Source organism: Cariama cristata, unplaced genomic scaffold, assembly GCF_000690535.1.
Source record: "Cariama cristata isolate BGI_N322 unplaced genomic scaffold, ASM69053v1 scaffold12319, whole genome shotgun sequence".
Lineage (NCBI taxonomy): Eukaryota > Metazoa > Chordata > Aves > Cariamiformes > Cariamidae > Cariama > Cariama cristata.
This window is the reverse complement of record NW_009636484.1, coordinates 122157-133320: the sequence shown is the minus strand read 5'-3', so window position 1 is coordinate 133320 and position 11164 is coordinate 122157. Positions and strand designations below refer to the sequence as shown.

The 11164-nt window shown below is 44.6% G+C and overlaps 1 protein-coding gene across 1 annotated transcript in view; it reads left to right on the top strand.

Moving 5' to 3' along the window:
- The window catches only part of NAT8L (N-acetyltransferase 8-like (GCN5-related, putative)), a 26891-nt gene that overhangs the window by 426 nt on the left and 15301 nt on the right, over positions 1-11164 (top strand). The window lies entirely within an intron of this gene.

Below are 11164 nucleotides of genomic sequence, written 5' to 3'. Positions count from 1 at the left end.
GGCACCCCGCCAGTCTGGGGACACGTGGGTGCTCGGGGACACTGAGCCTGGATGATGCGGGTTATTTACTGCAGGCTAGGTCCACCCCAGCCCTTACTTCTTGAACTCGGTGTTTCTTTGCGCCTTGCGCTTGGTATTAGCTCTGAGAGCGGGAGGAAGGGGAGATGAAAGGCCTTTTAGCCCCAAATGCATAGAGGAACCTGTTTTCCCATTTTCCCATGTTATGCAAGAAGAACATTCCTTAATGCAAGTGTTTTGGAAGAGGCACAGATCAGGTATGTAAAGGGATGCTGCCTGGGTTTGACATAATATGCGTTCATGCATTCGTTACATATATGCATGTAATTAAAAATACAGTATCTAATGATAATATTTGCTCGTTAAGCTCTAAAAGGTCTCTTATGTGATTATTTAAAAAAGAAGAAAATTCCCTTTAGAACTTGGCAGGTGCTATTTCCCTTTTTGTAGGCATACCTCCATGTTGAGGACCAGAGCAAGGGGACATCTGGGCAGTCGCTTGGGGTTTGAGGTTTGCTTTTAGAGGTCGTATAGTGCTAGCGGTGAGCTGGGAGAGCAAGGAGATGCCAGTGTCCCACCTTAGTTCCACGTTCTCGGGGTACCTACTCTGTTGTTTTTCTGTGTGACCATGTATTTGCTGTATCATTGCTGTTCCCCAGGTTTGACCAACCTCTTTCTGGGCACTTTTAGAGGACTCATAGGAAATACCATAGCCACAAACTTTCGTTCACTTCTAATGTGCAATATTACATTTTGCTAAAATGATGCTCTTCGTCTAATGAAAATCCCCAGATATCTTAGATGCGCTTGCTTTCGATTTTGTTTCCCATCATAGTGCATATCTTGTACAGGTCTTGTCCCATCTTACACACAGGTTGTGTTTTGTTTTCAGTGCTTGTTTTTGTAAAAATTGCGACGCGTGACTTGTGTTTGAAAAGCTCGATCTTCATTAAAGGTGGTGTCGCAAAACTAAAAGGGCTCGTAGCACAGCATTTCCAAACCTCTCTAGTGAGGTTCAACAACATATTATGCTGGAGAAAGTAGCAGGGGACTCCAGTGGAATAAGAACGTGTATTATGGAGTTAATAGATGTTTGAGCTGCGTCGCTTATTAATGCTTGGGACTTACATGGTCACAATTCAGGGCATGGATCAAAGTGCCTGTGTTTATAATGCAGCATATATAGAAAATAAAGGAAAGGGACTCAAAGGAAGAGTAAGGAATGCCCTCAATTTGTTTAGGGTCAGTAATGTAATCCGGTTCAGCTGTGTTGCCAACATGTCTTTGAAATGTTAGCATTGCTTTTATTTGGTACTTAAAAAAGCTGATTTCAATTTAGAGTAAGTGTGTGGGCTTTAATTTTTGACAGAATTTAATCATGTGTAATTAGGCTTCTGCCATGCCGTAGAAAGCAGATTTATGGGTTCGCTGGTGCTTGTTAAAGGTTCTTAATGATAGTGGTGTTAAGCAAGTTGGTTAGAGTCATAATTAGGTAAAGACCAAAGAGGCTTTGGGGACTGGGGAGGAGAAGGGTGTCTGCGGGTCGGGACTGGCACCCCCAGTGATGCCTGTCCACATGCCATGAAGCCGCGTGGTGCTATTTGGTGTAGCTGTGCACACGCTGTGAATCCAGTGTTTTGCTTCTGTTTCCCCCAAAAATGCAGTTGCTGGATTTCTTGCCTGTAAGATAGCAGTATAAATACAGTTGTCTTGGAAAAGCCCGGAGTTCTGTGCGTTTCGGAGGCTGGACATGTGAACATACGGAGAAAGGCAGTGACGTGCCATGTCGGCGCTGCCCATCCCACCCAAAGGACAGAAAAATGACAATAAAACAACTGACCCCAAGTTTGTCTTTTATTTGGCTGGTTTACAGATCAGCACACAGGCTAACGATTGCAGTGGGAAGGAGAAGGGCTCGTTGTCCTGTGTATTGCTCCAGCTGAGATGTGAGTGAGAGCTTTCTCAGTGAGATGTTAGGAAAGGAATGGTCACAGCCAGGGTAATCGGGCATGGGAACAGGGGCCCAGAAAGGGCTGGAAATGATCAGAGCTTGGCTGGATGAGTTAAAAAAACCCAACCTGATGTAACTGCAGATTGGCCTGGCTTTGGCTGGGAGTACGACCAGGCAACTTCTTGCTCCTTCTTTGGAGAATCCTTGTTTACCTGCTTGAATATTTTTTTTTTCCAGCATGGAGAACAGAGGAAGGGAGCATTTCTGTGGTGGGTGTACGAATTCTTGTTTCTTAGGGTGATGAACACAAAGGTAGAACTGGGACGTGGTGTTAAGGTTTCAGATCATGATGTTGGTCGTGGCTTTGCTGAGGTTTTGCTTTTGGCGTCCGTGGTACCCAGGCCTGAAAACCTATTGTTTGCAGTGGGCTCCTTGTGGGACCCAGGGTTGGGGTACCATGGTACAGAGCATTTGCAGCAAATAGCCTCTGGTAAGGCAGGCATCTACAGTGAGGGAATATTTTAACTATTAAAATGGGTCATTCTTGGTGGTTTTGCCAAAGCATCTGCAAAAACCGAACCAAAAGGACCTGGTTTGCACTGGGATACTGTAAGCACCCAGCTTACTGATTACTGTTGAACAATCCCATGAGTTACCTCATATTACGTTTTTTCTGAACTGCTCACCTCCAAGTTAGTTATTGTTTTAACTTTCCTCTGCTGGGTTTTGTATGAACTGAAAAATATGTGCTGACAGTGATTTTGCAGAAGGACACTAGCCAAAATTTAAATCTTTGTTTTCTCTTGCCCTCCTACATTTACATCAAGGATCTGGCAGAACGTTTGGGCCAGCACTTAACTTCGAGCTCGTATGCAGCAGGATGACTTGAAATTGCTGTTGATTTGAAAGGAATTGTTTGTGTTGAGTCCTGTGCTGGGGTCTTAAAACAAAAGGTTGGATGGTTCAAACACCTTCCTGAGCTCTTTGTAAACTTGTGTTTTTCATTTTAAAATAGCACTTACTGGATTTTTTTTTTCTTTTTTCTTCTTCATAGGCTGTGAAAAAAGGCACTGGGGTGGTGGAAAAGAGAGAAGTTGGATAATGGGCTTAATTGTCAACCAGAGTAACTTAGGCTCTAGTAAACAAAAAAAAAAGGAAGGAATTAATTTTAAGTAGAGCCCTGCCTCTTGCATTTATCTATGCAAATAAGAAGAGCACAGCTGGAGCTTCTTTTATGGTCTGATGATTTTGACGACTAATCAATTTTACAGTGTCTCTTCAAGCTTCTGTCCCAGTTGGTTGTGCTGTATATTTTTTGCAGCAGTTGGTGTGTTAAAGAGATTCTTGCGAGGCTGAGGTCTCCACTGGAGAGCTGATGGAAACCAGGACTCCTTGCCTCCGATGCAAAACCGCTATGCTCCAAAATGAGCGGGGCCGGGGCTTTGGCTGATGAGCTAGCATGTCTTTCCGTGGTGGTTTAAAGTGTTATCTCCTGCTGCTGACTGCCCTGGCAGGGTCTGCTGAGGGGTGTGCATACGTGTTGTGGTGGTGCAAAGACCTGGTGGTGGTGGGAGCTGACCTTGGCCAGTGGTTTTGGCCACCAACAACAAGCTGGGTGGCTGCATTGCAATGCCCAGTACTGCAGGGCAGGAGGGACAGAGAGCCCGGATGGGCAACCTGGAGAGCTGTGGCTGCAGGACCTGGTGGAGTCTTGAGGACATCTGCCTTGTGTAATGCAGCAGATGAAGCTGAAGTGGTTGTGCAGGAGGTGTCGGGTCACATTAACCACGCCACGCTGAGAGCTGTGGTTTTCGGCAGTGGCTGCGCATCTGCGGCTCTTGCTTTTTGGGTGGGTGGGTGCCTGTGGTTGCCTCATGCTTGGAGACGACGTGTGCCTCTGATGTCCTGGCTGTGTCCAGGGATGAGCAGAGCCTCCCCGTCCCGCTGCCCTTAGTCCCCTGGTACGTGAGGGTGCAGATAAAGAGCCTGCACTGATGTCTCAACCCCCCTGGGAGACAGGGCCCTAAGGGAGAGGGGCTATTGGGAGGACAGCTCATTAGGGTTCAGTTCCTGCCACTCTTGGGTGGCACATTCCTCAGCTGAGCCTAAGGGAGGGATGTCCTGCCCATTTGGCAGAGATTTTGGGGTCACGTCCTTCTGCCAGAAGGAAGCCAGTTGAGGTGGGTTGTGAGGAGGTGAGATCCTGTTTGCTGCTCGTTCCTTGTGAGGTGTTCCTCGCCTTCAGTGAGATGTTTGTCTGGGTAACAAGCAAATATTTCACTTGTGCTTTTGGATCGGGCTGATTTGCAGTGGGTTTGATGCCAGAGGGACAGAGCTGACACCAGAGGAGTTGAACCTAGGTGTCTGCGAGGAGGTGAGCAGCTGGATGTGAATCGTGTGGTTTCTGCCAACCCTGCTGAGCGGGTGCCGAGGCCCAGGGGGGCTGTAGGGTGAGCAGCAGTGAGTTTTGGGGTGCTGGGAAAATACAGGGGCCACCTTGGGAGGAGATCCTCAGCCTGGGAGCTGCAGATGCTCTGCCATGCCCAGACTCTTTGTAAGCCTGGGGGGATTCTCCCCACCACAGAGCCCCTGGGTGGAGGGGTGGCCATGAAGCCCAGTTCTTCCACATTCTGGGTAATGCTCAAGCTGCCAGATAAGCAGGAGTGCTGGTGCCAAATGATAACACTGTTTGGAAAGAATAGAGCAGCCCCTGCTTTGCAAAGAAAGGGCTTAGTTACCTGATGCCGGGAGAGGGCTCAGGGCTGCTGCTTCCCAGTGGAGGAATGCGTTTTTGGAGAACCCTGCCCCGCTCACGATGCCCGAGAGGCAGCTGGAATCTGAAGCATCCCTATCTTCAGCATTTCTTGCTGGCTTATGCAGCGTTCTGACCTCATGTATCTGCCAAACCCCTGACCTAGCTGTCATGTATTGGGATTTTCGCGCGTGCCTCTCCTCACACACTGCATAGGGCGTTGAGGAGTCCGGTGTGGGGCTGGGAGCTGGAAAGCCCAGGGGAGAGGCTGTGTCCTTATCTCTGCCTCGGTGTTTCCCGGCTCTGCTCCCCACCACTGCTGGGAACTGAGGGCAGGTCTCGTCCTCGGGCGGCGGAGGGTCTGTCTGTGAGCATTTCACGTGCTGGCGTCTCTCTGCAATTCAATCAGGGCGCTTCAAGGGATGCGGTCTCCATATCAGAGAGATCCTACAAGATTAGGATTAAAGACCTTTAATATATTTTATAGTGGGAAGTATTATGTCTGAAAGTATTTCCGAGGCTGGCCTCCTGCAAGGGGGACTGTCAGGGATGCTGCTGCTTAGCAATTCCCCGTGTTGCTTTTGGATTTCTGCAGCTTAGAGCACTGGAACTGCCTGGTTTGGCATTTCTCATCTCCAGTGCAGTTTGTTGGGAAGCAACAGGGAAAACAACTAATATTCCCAAGTGTTAGAGATATGCTTTGTCCAGCGTTAGTAATGGATTGAAATATTTTGGTTTTATTTGAGTCATGTAAAGAGCCTTTAAAGTTAGGTTGCCTCTCCCAAAACCCGTCTTTTCTAGTACGCCTTGCACTCCATCACACATGGCTGCCTTGTTTTGCAGCGGAGGAGCCTTGGCTTTTGCATCTGGAGGCAACCCCGTCCTGCAAGCATTTCGCATGGGCACAACGAGCAAGGCACAGCACTGCCGGGGCCAGCACCAGCCCGCACCGGAGCTCCTGACGTCCATCCCGTGTTCCCAGAGCTGACCGAGGGCTTTCCCTGATCCCGGCAGCAAGGGTGAGCTGACCCTGCCGGGCCCCAGCCCAGCCCTGCACCCCTGCCGATAAGCACGGGGTAGATCTGGAGGTGACACAGCCTATGTCCCTTGTGATGCTGAGCCACGTGGGTCAGCTCTGCTCAACCCAGTCGAGGATCTGCAGGGTCTTTTTCTGCCACACGAAATCTTTATTATTCAGAGGTTTTTTTTCCAATTTTAAGGGGTTCGGGTAGTGCGGAGTAGGAGAGCGGTGCTGTCAGCCAAGGGCTGGCACATGGGAAAACTGAAGTTGTCTGATGAGCGGAGCGGCCTGCGGTGCGGATTCAGGGCTAAGTCATGCATGCAGATGGGATAAGCACGTTGATGGGCAAGCTGCTGCAGCCTTCCCCCCCCCTCATATTTATTTATCATTGGAGTAGGAACATATGCACAAACTCATTCCTCAACATGCGTATCCGTAAGACAAAAATAGCTCTCCCTTCAGATCCACGAGCTTTGGCACGATCCCATGTCAAAATCAGATTAAAATAGATTTTATAGTAAATTTTGCAGAGCAATATAACCTTTTTTTTTTTCTCCATGCATTCAAAAATTCTCTCTAAAGATAGTACCTAATTGACATGACTGTCAGTTAATGCAGCGGTATTTGAGTTGTAGCCATGATGGGTGGATAGCATGCTTCTGAGTGTAAGCTCTGCCTGCAGGTATTTAAAAACCCTGGTACATGCAAGTGCTGTTCATTAATCTCCAATACAAAAAGTAATAAGTTTTATAAATTAAACAGTAGGTTTTTTTAGATACAGTTAACTTCTCGAGACCAGCAAACACAAGCCATACCGGGACTTCTGAACATGAAAGGGGCAGGAACATCAGGTGTTACGGGATTTTTTCTGGTTTTCAGTAATTTTTTTAATGTTTTATCTAGTGTTGGATGTTTTAGTGCATGGTTGTGTGCAATTTCTCATGACTGTCTTAGTGAATAAACCTAAAAAGGACTACAGAATTTTCTTGACAAGTTTAAATGCAAATTGATTACTCTTATAAAGGGTTTTCGGTGGCTCTTCTTCCTTCTCTTGCTTTCTTAGGAATGGCCAAAATTTAAAACAGTTACCCAAAAGTCTGTTTCAGATTAAGATTTTCATCTTAATTTAGTCTAAATTTAGGCTTCGTGTCAGGTGTCTGACTAGTGGCAAGGACTTTGAAAGTACAAAGCTTTGAGCCCCTCTTGACACTGAATTTTGGATATGGGAACATGAACTGAAAAATCTTATTCCCAAGCACGTTATTATATTTATTTATTATATTTAGTGTTATATTTAGCCTCTTAAGATTATCCAAGAGTGTCTGTGGTCTGGTTGGTTCCTCCCAGTGTCTATGACCAGAGGCCCGAATACTTTAGAAATTATCATTAGGCATTGTTCTCTATCTGAAGACCTCTAAATATATTGAAAAAGCAGTTTTTCGATAAAAAAATGTAAAAACCGAAATGCATGGCCTGATTTTCAGGAAGAGGGACTGTTCAAAAATCTCTCCAAATTTCAGAACGGATTTCTGATATTCCTTTTGTAGGCTTAAATCTTTATTCAGGTAGGTTATATTTAATTATCTGGGATGGGAATGGCTGGCGGGGCTCGGGGCGGCCGTGAGCCCCTTATGGGTTCTGGGAGCCCACAGCGTTGCTTACCGGTGTATTGCACAGCACACGCTTTTGTTTTGGTAATGCAGTGCTGGGGATCTGTTACAAATAATCGCATGTATGATGCTACTCTCTTCCAGACAAAAGTAAAAAGAAAGACTTAGAGTGTTTTGCTGGTATCTGGTTCTGCGAGGAGCTGAGGGCTGTACGGGCCTTTGTTCTTCCTTTCTGCATCAGCAAAACAGGGAGCTTCAAAGTGTATTTTCAGATTTTTTTTTTTTTTTTTTTTTCCCTTTTACTCCCTCCCGCCCCGTAGGAAGATGAAGAATCATTTCTTTTTCCTGACAGGTGGCTAATGAAAGCAGTCTTAAAGGGAATCCAAAGATAGCAGTGTGTCTTACCTATGTCTTACCTAGTTTCTATTTACCAATCTATTACTTGTAACTAAAATAGTAAGATTTGGGGGGTGGTTTTGGTTGGGTTTTTTTGTGGGTTTGTTTTGGTGTTTTGTTTTTTTTTTACTAAGGGCTAAGTGGAATCACCAAGAAACCTCATGCTTTTTATTAAGGATACATCAAAAATTAGTTCACGGTGGTCTGGTTAGAGCCAGGTACAAGCCATGGTATCTGTTACAGATGGCTTTCAGCCATTCTTTTAAGTCATCTATTGACCCGTTGGACCCCAGCAATCACTTAACTATTTATGAGAATATATAATATCATTTATTATCTTCTATAACTGTTTGATGAGTGTTTCTTTCAAGAATTGAAAATTTTATTTCTTACAGGATAATTTTAAAATTTAGACCTGAGGCTCCCACAGTTTAGTGCTAAGCAGGGATTCTGCTTTAAAATGGGATTCTGTGAGTGAAAGGAGACTTTTCAAAATAGGTAACGGGAAACATGTATTACAGGTGTATTTTTTAAGTGGCTACATGAGATATTGTAGTTTAAAATTGGATTTGCAACAGTGTAAACACTAATAGAAAAATACAATGCATTAGTCACATGTTAGCGTGTACTGCTTGAAATGATAACTTGCAAGTAATATTTCTCACTTAAAATTCATGTGCTGCTTCTAGGATTTATCCAAGTGGCAAAACTGAAAACCAACAGTTTTATGAGAAAATGATTTTTCAGTTCAGGAACTGGAAAATAAAAGGGAGGATAGTTTTGATCCAAATTAAGCTGATTTACTACTCCCTCTCTGTGTTACCACTATGAAGAAGCAAAAAAATCTATTTAGTGGTGAATGTAATACTTTTTTCAGCCTGAAACTAAATGATTGATTCTGTTATAGGCTTCCTTGAGAAGCAAAGGTCAGACCCAAGTATATATTTTAAAAATACTGATTATGGTAGAGCCATGGTACAGTTAATGTTTGTTACCTCCCAGGCAGGTCCCTCTGTTCTTCTTTGCATGGTGCTATTAAATCTATACAGAGCCAGTGCTGGGATTGCCTGGATCCCAGGCCCTGTTTAAATTATATATTTAGGCAGTTCATACCAGTAGTAGTTGAAGCGGTGGTGTTGAGGGGGACCATCTCCCAAGTCCCGGCAGCTGGGACATCCCCTGCGGTCCTGGGGAGGACGGAGCCGTGCGCCGGTGTCTCGGCCAGCAGCGCTGGGGGATGAGCTGTGCGCAGGATTAGTGCCAGCCTGGCTTTCCTCTCTGTTTTCTTTCCCAGCTGAAGATCTTTGGTGAATTCAGGACAAATGTGTAAATTGTTTTGAATTGACAAAAACTGCATTTGTAAGTAAGCTACTTGCCTAGATTTATCCTCGATCACCAATAATTGCTATACAAGCTGCTCCCACTCTCTCTTGCCAGCGTGCTTGGATCCTGACTTGGAAACCGGCATCAGAGATGCAAGTTTATTTGCTTTTTACAGTTGCAGGTCTTGGTCTATGTGCTCATTGAAATGGCGGGGGTGATGGACCAGCTGTCCGGCCATGAATGGTTCCTCAGTGCACCTCGCATACAACACTCATTTCAACAGATAATAACATCTACTATGGGAACTAATAGTGGTTCCTTGAATTTTTTTCCCCATTTTTTCCCCCTCTTCCTTCCCTTGCTGCAGCAGTTCCATATCCTACTTTTCCAGTCTTGTGTCAAACTGCAATATTTGCATTTTTTATCCTTTGAATTCTGCTTGGCTCTCTTGTCCATTCCTGTGTTGAATTCTCCAGTGGGTTTGTCTGGCCTGGTTCTTGCTTCATTCATCTCATCTGGCATTTCCCAAGAGTTCTGGTCCCACACCCAGCATCCCTCTTTGTATGTCTCCGGTCTTCTGCTTCCTCCCATAAGCTTTTAAATTTATGTCCTTTGCTTAATTTCATTCTATAGGTACTTTCTTTTCCTTCTTAGTTTGTCATTCAGATATTTTGCATGATGAGCACAAGTATTTATTTTTTTTGGTAGAATACTCAGAGTAACAAAGATGAGAAAATAAATAGAAGTTAGCAGCACAAGGATATTGTGTCTGCTAAGCTGGAAACGCAGTGCGTCAGTGCTCAAACCCATGTGTCAGCGATGGTGGGGAGACAACATTTTGCCTAAAGGCAAATGAACTGCCGACAAGAAGATTTCTTACACCTTCTTAAGAGCATCTGACCCACATCCCTCCCAGATGTATCTGGACACAACCTATTGATCTTTTCTGCTACAATTTTTCCTGTAAACCTTATTCTTCCCATTTTAATAGGATATATAAAATCATTATTGTAGTTGGAATACAGCAAAAAAAAAACCACATTTCATTTGCTGAGATCAGGGCTTTTTGTTCTTTTTTTGGAGGTGCCAAATCTGTTCGTCCTTCCTGGAACTAGATAACAGCATCAGAAACACTGTGTAACACTTCTAGTGGGAATCCAGGGAAGACCTAAATCTGTAGTCTTTTAATTTAAAAGAATGTTAAATAGTAGAACTGCAAAGAGAAGCTTTTGAAAATAGCCTGGTTTGGAGCACCTGCCATTTCTAAGCACTAAGCAATTTTAGATGATGGTTAGTTAGAGACAGAGCAATAAAAGCATGGCAGATACTCGGCTACTGTCCGCTTAATAGCGATGGGTGTCTTGGTAAAGTTCTCATTATTGGAATTGCACTGTTAGTGATGGGATTTCTTAAAAAAGAGAGAAAGGGAGCGGGGCGGGGGGAAGTTACTGTACGAAAGGGATGCTAATGAGATTTTTTTTTTTTTTTTTAAAATCCAAACTGTTTAAAAGGAGTATTTGTAAAACACCTTCTCAAGCTTTTGCTGCCTGCAAAGTCAATTAGATTCACTTAATGGCTATGAAAATGCATGTCTGGTGTGACTTCAGAACCTGCAAATGTTCAGAGGATAACATAAAGCTGTGCCTCTTGGGCAGTGATTTTCATTTAGAATAAGCCATCATCAGGGTTTTTTTGAGCCATCAGTAGTCTGAAAAGCATCAAAACATCTGCAAGGATTCTTGAGAAGTGGGAACATTTTTCATGGATAACTCAAACAGTTAAAGAGGATTTCAGTGAAATTCGGGGCGGGGGGGGTGCAGAAACAAAAAAACCACCACAAAACCCCACCGTGTTCACTGAGACTGAACTCTGGGACAGTTGGGTTTAAAGATTCAGTGGAGCATTTGCTTTAACTCAATCATGGGCTTAAACCCCTGGTCTCTTGTTGGGAGTTTAGCGTGTACTTAGAGGGATCCTTCAGTACGGGTCCAAGTGCTCTTTTGATATTTACAGGAGACCTGTGACATAAATGATGGAATAAACCTCGAGTTTGCTCTGTGTGTGCTATCAGCTGCCTGCAAGATGACTTTATG